The 12279-nt window shown below is 34.2% G+C and overlaps 1 pseudogene across 1 annotated transcript; it reads left to right on the top strand.

The window, feature by feature from the left end:
* Window positions 1-2368: 2368 nt before the first annotated feature.
* Window positions 2369-11813, top strand: LOC145632114 (eukaryotic translation initiation factor 3 subunit D pseudogene; annotated as a pseudogene). The gene is made up of 2 exons (XR_014112490.1): window positions 2369-4229; window positions 11534-11813. The product of XR_014112490.1 is annotated as a eukaryotic translation initiation factor 3 subunit D pseudogene (transcript).
* Window positions 11814-12279: the final 466 nt, after the last annotated feature.

Genomic DNA, 12279 nt, shown 5'->3' on the forward strand with positions numbered 1-12279 from the left:
TAAAATTGTACTACATTGCAACATATATATAGTGCAAAATATAACTACAAATAAGGAACATAATCCCATGATCATTGATCATGCTAACATTAACCCCCACTAAACTAACCCACTACTATTATGATTCCACTAACATTAGGAGTTAACTAACCACTAACAATTTGAAGCAAATATTCCAACATAGCTATTATATTCTTTTGCGTTTTGATATTCTAAAACAAAATCTACTATAATTACATTTATTTTTGTGGAAAATAGACTTAAATCTACTATATTTGGTGGTATTTTTGTAGAAACAAAACTGGAAGAACACTTCGAAGATTCCGTCGGAGAAGACGGTTGCTGAACAAATGTTCATTTTCGGTAAATGTTCATTTTCATTTTGATAGATGTTCATTATGATATTAGTATATGATTATTTACATTCTTACCTTACAACTACTAGTGTTTATTCTTGAGAGAAGATTAGCCTAATTTTGTTTTTGATCTTTACAAATTAATAAATGTTTACTGGTACTTAAACACATGTTTATTTGAATGTAAATACGTACATGTTCATTCTCATATTGAAAAAATACACATACACTATAATAATACATGTTTAACTTCATACTCCTTCCGTTTTTAAATACTTGCTCCATTTCTATTTTTTGCACTATTCATTTGTCCTACTTTGACTAATGTTTGTGATTTATACATAAGAAAAAATATAGTCTTGTGGGTACTTATTGGAATCATCTCAATGAATAGATTATTAATTTTCAATTGTTAGAATTTATACTTATTGATAATTAAAGATATTAGTGATCAAAGATTAGCATCGGAATCCGTGTCCATGAGAAATGGAGCAAGTATTTAAAAACGAAGGGAGTATTAATTTATATGTCCGTGAGCGTCATTTGAATATTATATTACATACATTTAGTTCTAATATTGATAGATGCTTATTCGAATTTGATACATAGATGCTCATTTGGATATGTGTATATTCACACATATACTAATGTATGTTCATTCACATGTCAAAAAATGTTCAAAAATAAATAACCTATTGTTCATTCATCATAAACCTTTGGTGATTCTATTTTAAAATATAATTTAATCTTATGGTATTTTATCCACATTTAATATCAATACATATTAAGTTGTATTTTGACATATTGAATTATTATTTTTAATGGTCATTTTACATTTATAAATATTCATTTGAATTTTTTACATATATGTTCTTTTTCATATTAATAAATGTTCATCCCCCTCAAAAAAAAAAAATAATACATGTTCATTTAGAATTTGATACATGTTCATTTAGATTTTTTTACGTTTTCATTTTCATATTGATTTTTTTTTTTATATATATATTTATAATGTGTTCATTTCTGATTTTGCAATTATTATTAATGCGTAAAAGTTCAATTTTGAATCCTTAGATTTAACGTACTTTTGTTTGGAATGTGTTGGTATAATTTTTTTTTATATAACCTTGATCGATCTCTTATTGTACAGGATAATCAAGTAAGGAAGCTGAAGGCGATAAATATATTGTGCTCATATTATATATTTCATGGAAAACACACACATTTATATTAGAGGTGCAACAAGGAGGATACACACATATACACTTTATTGTATCAAATGTAACAAAGAAGTTCATTTAACAGGACACATATGTACATTTGGTTCACTTTCATGTTTATGAAACAATTATTACATGTAATAATATAGTTATATAGAAATGTGTTATTATTGTAATTAAATTAAATTTATTTTATATTGTAAATTAATTTTTAACAACGTTTTATTTAAATAAGTAGAATTCTAAGACGTATGTAGTTGTATTCTATACATCTTACTATGAAACTTACACATAACTCTTGAAATGAACATTTGATGATACAAAAATGAACATTTGTTGAAACACAAATAAACAAAAATGAACATTAGATGATGCAATGTTTCATACAATAAAAATGATTTGAACGCAGTAATCCTTATAAATAAATTTCCTCTTTTTTTTTTTTATATTTTTTATAGAAAATTCCTAGAATTCAATTCAGAAACTATATTAATTTGAACAATAAACTCCTTGTTATAAAAATGAACATGTTATAAAAAGTTGCAGGAAATTCATCGATGAAAAGGGGCGGGGGTGAGGTACGCGCAGGAGTGGAGGGGTGCAGGTAGTGTTCTCTGCCGTAGGGTGTAGGTAAAAATTTGTATAACTTAGCTTGACTAAAATTTAAAAATAAAGCCGACTCAATTTTACCTGATTATGATACTTGAATTGACACCTTTAACTCTTATATTATTCGTAAGCCCAATTGAGTCGGTTTCCCGGTTCGCTTAAGAGTTAAGACTTCCATTTTCCAATAGTTGATAAACAATACTAGGGTTTTTCTCTCTCCTCTTTTTGTACCTCCTATTCTCCTCTCTCTCCCTCTCCATCTTCTTCCCTACAACAAACACAACACAACAATGGTGTCCTTCGAAGTCGGCTTCGTCCCTTTCAACCCAGATGGCTGGGGTCCACCAGAAACCACCACTACCACCACCGCCGCCGCAACTCCATCTACCACCACCGTCCCCAGCAACGTCCCCTTTGCCCCTTTCTCTCGCTCCGACAAACTCGGCCGAATTGCCGATTGGACTCGCAACCTCAACAACCCCTCCAACCGTCGCAACAACGCCAACGACTCCGTCTTCGATTTCACCGGCGATGATTCCTTCGCCGCCACACTCGCCGCCGATGAAGACTCCTCCTTCCGCCTTGTCGACGGCAAACCCCCACCTCGCCCTAAATTCGGCCCTAAATGGCGCTTCCATCACCACCACAATAACCCATCTCGCCATCTCCCTCAACGCCGAGACGAGGAAGTCGAAGCTCGTAAACGTGAGGCGGAGAAGGAGCGTGCTCGCCGTGATCGGCTTTACCATAATAACCATCGTATTGGGGGTGGACAGCATCAACGCCGTGAAGCCGCAGTGTTTAAGTCATCGGTTGAAATTCAGCCTGAGTGGAATATGCTTGAGCAGATTCCTTTCTCGACTTTCTCCAAGTTGTCCTTCTCTGTTCCTGAGCCTGAGGATCTTCTGTTTTGCGGGGCGCTTGAGTCTTATGATAGAACATATGACCGCCTTACTCCGAAGAATGAGCGTAGGTTGGAGAGGTTTAAGAATAGGAACTTCTTCAAGGTTACAACTACTGATGATCCTGTGATTAGGAGGTTGGCTAATGAGGATAAGGCTACTGTTTTCGCTACTGATGCGATATTGTCAACGCTTATGTGCTCGCCGAGGAGTGTTTACAGTTGGGATATTGTGGTTCAGAGGGTTGGGAATAAGCTGTTCTTTGATAAGAGAGATGGGTCTCAGTTGGATTTGTTGTCTGTTCATGAGACTTCGCAGGAACCGTTACCGGAGTCGAAAGATGATATCAATTCTGCTCATTCTTTGAGTGTTGAGGCTGCTTACATCAACCAGAATTTCTCTCAGCAGGTTTTGGTTAAAGAGGGGAAGAAGGTGAGCTTTGAGGAGCCGAACCCGTTTGCGAATGAGGGAGAAGAAGTGGCTTCTGCTGGGTATAGGTATAGAAGGTGGAAGCTTGATAATGATATGTGTTTGGTTGCTAGGTGTGAGCTACAGAGTGTGCTTGAGAGTAATCATCAAAGGCAGTTTTTGACACTTAATGCTTTGAATGAATTTGATCCTAAGTATTCTGGGGTTGATTGGAGGCAGAAATTGGAGACTCAAAGAGGTGCTGTTTTGGCTACTGAATTGAAGAACAATTCTAACAAGATGGCTAAGTGGACTGCTCAGGCGCTTTTGGGTGGTGCTGATTTGATGAAGTTGGGGTATGTTTCTAGGGTTCACCCCAGGGATCATTTTAACCATGTGATTCTCGGTGTTGTTGGATATAAGCCTAGGGATTTCGCGGCTCAGATTAATTTGAACATGGCTAATATGTGGGGAATTGTTAAGAGTATCGTTGATTTGTGTATGAAGCTGAATGAGGGCAAGTATGTGCTTGTTAAGGATCCCTCGAAGCCCCAGGTTAGGATTTATGAGGTGCCTGCTGATGCTTTCGAAAATGATTATGTTGAGGAGCCGTTGCCTGAGGACGAGCAAGCTCAGCCTCCTACCGAAGATGTTGCTAATGGCCTTTCTTCTGAGATTAGTGTGGCTGCCACCGATGTGGAGGACAAGGAGATTACTGCCGTGCCTTGAGAGGGGTATGGGATTCTATCTAGCTTATTTATTTAGTTGGTCCGTCTCCTTCAGCTTTTTGTATTCTTTATCATAAATTATTGGTTATTGAAGTCTGGTTTTGAATAGCTAAACCTCTAGAGTGTTGGACTGAAGCTTTATTAGCCTGATATTTTTCTTTATTTCCCTCCATAACTATATTTAGAATGACAGTGGCTATGAAAAAAGTTTAAAGTAACTGCTCCAAAATACCACGTCACCTGTTTTTCAGTAATGAACCATACAGAATATAGAAATCTTTATTCAATAATTCAATAGGAAAGCATACTGACACTCACAGATTTAAGCACCGAGGAAATCAGCTTCATTCACCTTCAACTTCAGAATCAAAGGAGTCATCAGTGCATAATATTTTGAACAAACACAATTTTTTTTTTTACACAATTAGTTTCCAATTGAAATTTTACAACGGGAAAAAAACAAAGAAATTGGTAGCTCTTTCTCATAATAAGTTTAAGCATCCCCCTTGACCTCTGAGTGACTCAAGTTCTTAAAGATTGGTAGCTCTTTCTCATAATAATTAGGTTGCATCGTGATAAACATTTTGCCGTCAAATTCACAAAAAAATAGCCAATATGTATGGAAAATTTGTTATAAGGATTATAAACTTACCTTAGCTATAAGCCGCAAAGTACATACCCCGGAAACCTTCTTTATAAGATACTCCCTCCGTCCCTTAATACAAATCCTCATTTTCTTTTTGGGTAAACCAAAATACAATGCCTCTTTCTATTTAGAGGTTGTAGTTTTTGACATTATTACCCTCTTTTTAATGAGTTGTCATCTTTTTTTCCATTACTTTTTTTTTTTTTTTTTTTTTTTAACATCAATTTCAACACTCTCTCTCTCTTACTCTTCAATTATTCCCACCTACTTTTTCTTTCTCTCTATATGTCGCTAACCCCACATGCATATATGTATTTGTAATCATTAGTTTTAAAAAATTTACAACTTTCTTAATTCTCGCGCAAAAACCAAAAGAGGCTTTGTATTAAGGGGCAGAGGGATTAACAAATACCTTAATTATTGTCATAATTGTTACTAATATCATAAACTTAATCTGAAATATAAAGATTTTATATTGTGTTACCGCACTCATTTTAAATTTTTAATGCGAATACATGAGGTGCATGTTTGTATTGGTTTGCAGTGTCACGTATTTCTAATGTCTTGTGTGAGGATGTTTCATCCAAACCATTACATTATTTGATATAAAGTTTATTGAAAGTTGGATGATAAGAGCAACTCTCGTGGTTGTAGCTAGGGACTTGCTTGCAATATAAAATAATCTATAGCTATAAGCTTAACCATTTGAGCTAGAAAATGCAATAAGTTGGTCAAGAAAGTTGACTTTGTTAACCTAAAAAACAAATCAAAATTTTAAAACATAAATTAAGGAGGCATGGTTCATTTAAGTAGTAAGCTAATAGCCGGCCGTTGGAACTCAAATGATAACTAGCTTAAAAGCTTATGTGGTATGGCAAGCTAATTTATTGGAGTTGCTCTAACAACCTCTTTATATACTCATCACCATTAGATTCTACTCGTGTAAGGTGATGATTTCAAGGCTTGTTAATTGAAATGTATGTGGTGTATTGTCTATTTTAACACCTAGTAATTTCAAAATCACTAGCCTCTTACGACAAATCAGCTCTAAAAACTTGTAACTTTGACACAAATTAAAAATCAATCAATCAATCAATCAATCAATCAAAGCCTTAATCCCAAAAGTGGGGTCGGCTAACATGAACCAAATTTGATTATTCCGTGTATTCATCAACATAAATCTTTCTCCTCCATCCCTTACGATCCAAAACTTCATCCTCACGTAAATCCATGCACTTCATATCCTTCCTCACTCCTTCCAACCAAGTCATCTTTGGTCTCCCTCTTCCTCGTTTAATCCCTCCATGGTCCCACTCTTCCACTCTTCGCACCGGTGCACCCTCGGGTCTCCGTCTTACATGTCCAAACCAACGCAGACGATTTTCCCTTAATTTATCTACAATGCCCGCCACACCTACTTTCTTGCGAATAACCTCATTTCTGATTCTATCTCTTAAAGTGTTTCCACACATCCACCTTAACATGCGCATTTCCGCACACAAATTAAAAATCAAGTTTTAAAATTTTTTTTAAATTTTATTTAGAGAAAACTAAATATCAAGGTTTTTTTTTTAATATTTACGTATTTTTACTGCGTACACTATGAGTCTATCACTCAAAATTATTCAGGTCATTATTACAAGAGGATTCGTATCGGAAACATCATAATGTGTTTAGTATTCAATTGTAAGCATTCTACACATTTTTATCTTTTCACCTTGGCAAAGCTTTGATCAATTATTGTAATTAAAATTCAAAACATGAATTGCATGAGTATCCCCTTAGAAAAAACATAGATTACACTATTAATTTGCATGACTCAATCTTGTGTCATATACTTTCTTTTTACCTACAAAGTCTCTTATTGTCAAAAAGAAATGCCATAATAGAGCTTGATTCTTAGATGGGATTGTTACCACCAAGCAATGAGATGAATATGTCGTACGACAATTTTGTGAGCAAGGTTCTACTTCAAAACAATACATCCTATTACAAAGAGTCATGATTGTATGGTACAAAAAAACGTGAATATTTTGAGCTTAACTTGATTTTTAATTTGCGTCAAAGTTTTAAGTTTTTGGAGCTGATTTGGTGTAAGAGGCTAGTTATTTTGAAATTACTTGGTTTTAAAATAGACAATACATTAAATACTTTTCAATTACCAAGCCTTGAGATCATTTACTTTACTTGAGATTGTCTACTTACCTCTTTAAGAGCTCTTTATCAAAGAATGTAACGGATGGGGTGAAACTCAGTATGGAGTTTTGGCGTTAAAGACATTAGATGACACTGTAAATCAATATGAACATGCACCTTCATGTATTGGCATCAACGCAACAAATCTTGAGTACTTTTGTATGAAAATGCAGTAACACATATAGTTTATAATCTAGATCTGCTCATCGAGGCGAATTATAATATTTCATATAAAGTTGTTTATTTTAGTAACAATTATGATAATTATCAAGGTATCTGTTTGGGTGATTTAAGCACAATTCACTAAGGAAAGCTTTTGTATTCAATAAGAAAGCGTACTGATACATATTTAAGTTTGTTCAGAACCTTCTTTTCGTGGTACCTCTCACCTTACTCTGCTTCATTTTGACCTCCAATTCTTTCCTGGCTTTCTTTGACTTCTTATGTGTTTTTTCTGTTACTGCTTGAGTAACAGAACCATCTTCTTATGCAGTACTGTTGGTACCTCTCTCACCTTCCTCATCTTCATTTTGGGTTTTTTAATCTCTGTACCTTTAACCTCCAATTCTTTTCTGGCTTTCTTTGACTTTTTAGGTGTTTCCTCTGTTTATGCTTGAGTAACAGAACCATTCAGTACTCCATTTGCACATTTCGCAAATGTCATTAGATGAAAAAAATTCCTCGTCTCTTTTTCACATAAACCTTCCCATTTTCAGCTGAAGAAATATCATGTTGTGAGGCCCCATTTGAAAGACCATTCTCTTTGCCATCCTTAATACTTTGTCATTTGGATCTTTAGTTTCGGTAATGTTTTCTGTAGTCTCTTTATTGTTACAGACCCTTCCTCAGGTGGATTAGGCAGGTTAGGCTGCTGTTTTGCAGCAAAAGGCTTTAGGCTCTTTAGCTATGTGCTTCTTTCCATCAGCATGCAAAAGCAAAGCCTGCTGGAATGCTGGATAGTGTCTTTGGTGTTGCAGGGACTACTTATCAAATGTATGAATTGGTCACATGTGGTATCAAAAAACTGATTTGGCAAATTTTGAAAAAGAGTTAAGGTTCCTTATAGGGGGAAAAAAAAAAGAAAAAAAAAAAGAGAGAGAGTTTCAGTCAACTTCAGTTTCATTATCACTGTAACCAATCTTTAAGGTATTCTGACTATCCAAGAACAAAGCAAGAAGAAAACAGCAACTAAACATCTTCATCACTGAAGTCGTTTTATCTTGATTCTACTACACATTGTTCTTGCAATAGCTTTTGCTTTTGTTGTGATCAGCTGCTCACATTTTCAAACACCTGTTGTAAAGCTTCAAAAGTTTATTTGGTCTTAAATCAACATATTCTGGTCCCTTTGTTTGCAAATGACTACCCTGACGCAAGCGAATGAATTTGCATAGAGCATGTTGAATTTTAGGAAGACTGTTTGTTGTCTCATTGTTGGTTCCTAAAGTTCAATCTCTTAATAAGGTATTACCAGTTTTCCACTCCTGAATTTTTTAAATATTTTAACGAAAATATTTTATGAAGTTCAATTGGTGGACAACATTCATGAACTGGAATTAGTCATGTTATTACAAGCTCATGTACTACTAATAGTTTTTGCCTTGATTTTTGTGGGACTGGTCCCAAAAATTTAATTTTGGCTATCCATTTACCAAAATATACCCTAAGAACAAAAATACAACTAAATAAATGAAAAAGATAAATGTCGTGCATGGCATGTGGACCAATCCTAGTTTTACATGCCTACTTTTTAAAAAAAGTTATTTACTACAGCATTATTGTAAAAAAAAAAAAAAAAATACAAATCAATTTTTAAAAGATCATAATTTTTTGATATCTCACACACTTCTCCCAATTTGTTTTCTTTCCTCTCCTTAAATTGTTTTAATGTGTTAATCATTATTTATTAACAATTTAATGTCATAAGTGTATTTTTAATTAATAATCAGAATTTGTAAAAATGAGAATATGTGGTGAATTAATGGATTATGGTGAATTGTGGATGAATTGCTTTTTTTTTTTTAGTTCTTTAGTGGGGTGAATTCTGAGAAAGAAAACATTTTGTGAACTGCGTGTCATGGACGATTGAAAATAAGGTATAGATGGAGTTAGAAAGAGTGAGTAGAAAGTTGTAAATACTGTGGGGCAGCAGGGTACAATTTGCATACTCAAAAAGAATAAATTAGAATTTGGTACATCAAGTAGAAATTTTTTGTAATGGAAAATGGATACATCTCTTGGAAATGGAGGTAGGTTCTTTCAATCCTCCAATGAGGGAATGAGGATAACATTTTGCAGAAAAAATGATTATGCCCCCCCCTCCCAATTGTGGAAAAAATTCTTTTTATTTGGTGTTTAACGGGTGTATTATAGTTCCCCCAACTGTGGAAAAAATTCTTTTTGCATCTGCTATTTCTTTACATGCTTCTTCTCTTGGTCTTTTCTCCTATCCATATCCCCCTCCATTCTTTTCTTGTATTCTTTCCCCAATCTTTTCTGGCTAGAAACCAAACATAGAGAAACTAAGTTACTATGTGTTTTTCCCTTACAATTGTTATCCAGTAAACTAAAATTAGCCTTAGTGTTAGGTCTGTTATTCATTTCCTTGTTTTCCTTATCGAGACACATGCCTTCTCCCTAGGTCTACCTTCTCATCCTTTATAGGCTTCAATTTCTTGCTACTTCTGCTGTCGGTAGCTCTTTTTTGTGACAAGGTGGCTTGCTGTTTCTTGCCACCCCTTAGCTGGAATATGGCTGTGTTAGGTAACGACGAGTGCCCCTTCTCTGTAGAGAGAAATAGATGAGATAATTCTCTCTGGAAACTTCGACCTCCAGATCCATTAGACCCCTTCCACACTAGATCTCATACCTCTCACATAGAAAATCTTCTATGGCTTCCATCAACTGGCCATTTCTTCCAGTTAATCTTCCTGTTATTCGTGCTCTATCTGTATGAAAGTCCCGGTGCTGTTACTTTTCTCAAAGCTGCTAAAGCAGCTAGTATTTCTTCTCGAAATTTTCAAGTACAAGTACTCCCTGTTGAGGTACTCATCGACCCCTAAACACAGTACCCTTCTCCCTCCTTTTTCCCTGGATCAATTCATTTTCTTCTTTTCATTCAAGATTTTTTTTCCCCCCTGTATCTCTTTTCTTCGGAATCCTTCAAATTCTAAGTTCCCCCCAATTTTTTTACTTTGTTGTGGAAATTAAGGTTTTCCCTTGCTATGAAGTATAGGGAATTTTTTCCCTCTTTTATAGTTACTGGTATCCTCGGATTAGGGTTTTCCATTTTCATTGGCTATTCCAGAGAATCCAGACGCAGCGGAATTTGGGAAAAGCGATTTCACGTCTCTCTAGAAGAGTTGGGCGGCGCTCCTTACTACTGCTGATGTTCTTATCATCTCATGACGCCAGGGAATTCAGCTTTCATCTTCTATCTATGTCCTTTTGTTGGTTCATGCCTTTTCTTTGATATGTGTTTCCTCATATACCTGCTTGTGCCGTTTTCTTTTTTATTATTTTTGTTTAATAAGCTTACCATTAGCATCTTGTACTCTGAAATAGGATTTATCCTGCCTCTTATTTCGTTTGCTCGTGAATTATGCCTTGATCTAATCTGTGTCAAGGGGAAGTCCTATTTTTTTGTACTGATTTTGGGAGTCTCTTTATGCTGCTTTTTGTTATGTACCTCTTTGCTGCCTATTTCTTTTGATGGAAGTGTTTTGTATGGATCGTCGTTTTTAACTTTATCCGCTTTTTACAAACTTTTGCTATATTTGTTGATTATAAATTTGATAAGACAAATGTTTTGTCAAAGCTTATATTTACATACCACACTGTATGTATTCTTTTTCTCTGCCATTATGTGAGCTTTGTAAACACCATGAGGTTTCAGACATTTATTTGCCCATATTTTCTACATATTAACTACGGAGTATCAGATTAGTTACTTTGGTATTTTCTTTTTAAGATGGTTTTGTGTCTATTTTGTGATGTAACAGTATATATGGTTTTGACTCTTATACTAGTACCTCATAAAGAACTTTCTTGACATTGGGTTTTGACTTTGACTTTCACCTATTTATTAGACTTTTGTCTGACATTGTTTATAAGACCCACTATCTTCATAATTCTTATTTGTTGCTTTGGAATAGCAATGGAAATTTCTAGTGAAACTTAGATCTCCAATTATCTATGGTTTTAACAAGTGTTAAATGTTGAGTCTTTTTCTTCCAAGATCTATTTACTGCAGTTTTTTTTTAAAGACTTTGTCTCCTTGTAACTTTTGGTATATTTTGTCCAAAAACAAAAACTTATTGGTATATAGCATGGTCTCTAGAACAATTTTTCTTTATTAAAAAGAGTTATCCTTCTTTTATCTAATTTCTAGTGACTTTTCTTTTTGTTATTGGTTTTACCCTTGGAATCTTTCTAGTACTAATGCACATTTTTTTTGATCTTATTTCAGAACTTATACTCGGAACTCCACCAATCATCATGAATCAGTCCTTGTCTACAGTGTCTCCTTATCGGAATTTTCTCCGTTTGATATGCATATTTAATGAAAAAACTTTGCTGTGGTGTTAGGGTTGATTATGCAGATTCACAAACAGAAAAATGTTGTTGATTTTGCAGTCAATGTAACCAGCAGTCGTTGATTTTGTAGTTTTTTTAATCTCTGTTGTAGTTGATATTCTATTAACATATAGAGAGCTAAATTGAAATCGAAGAGTTTTAATGAACCTCAATTTTTGCTTGTGCCAATAATCGTTTTTTGTGTTACAAAAACATGTACAAATTTTGCTTTAAATGTGGGTTTAACTTGTATGATTTTAATCTGGAAGTATAATTTAGATTTGATTTAAGTTGAAGCTGCACGTAATGTAGAAGTAGTATTATAGTTTTACTGTATTTATTCGTTGTTGGATATGATAAATTTCAAGGCTTTTCTCGTTTATCTCAAGCTTTGATTGCTGTAGAGAAAAATCTCAATTGTTGATGATTGACAGGGTAAAGTCGTATCCCCTAATCAAAAGTAATACCTAAATCCTCTAACTAATGTAGATAGGGAAGTAGGGTCGATCTCCACAGGGAAACAAGTCTTTTTCCTTCTAATTAATTATTATAATCTAAATTATCTAAGTAACCAATATTTTTTGGGAATAAATTCTATACTACGAAGAATAAGTTTAGGGAGAAAAAAAACAATAATAA

Source organism: Chenopodium album, chromosome 5 (assembly GCF_948465745.1).
Source record: "Chenopodium album chromosome 5, dcCheAlbu1.1, whole genome shotgun sequence".
NCBI lineage: Eukaryota > Viridiplantae > Streptophyta > Magnoliopsida > Caryophyllales > Amaranthaceae > Chenopodium > Chenopodium album.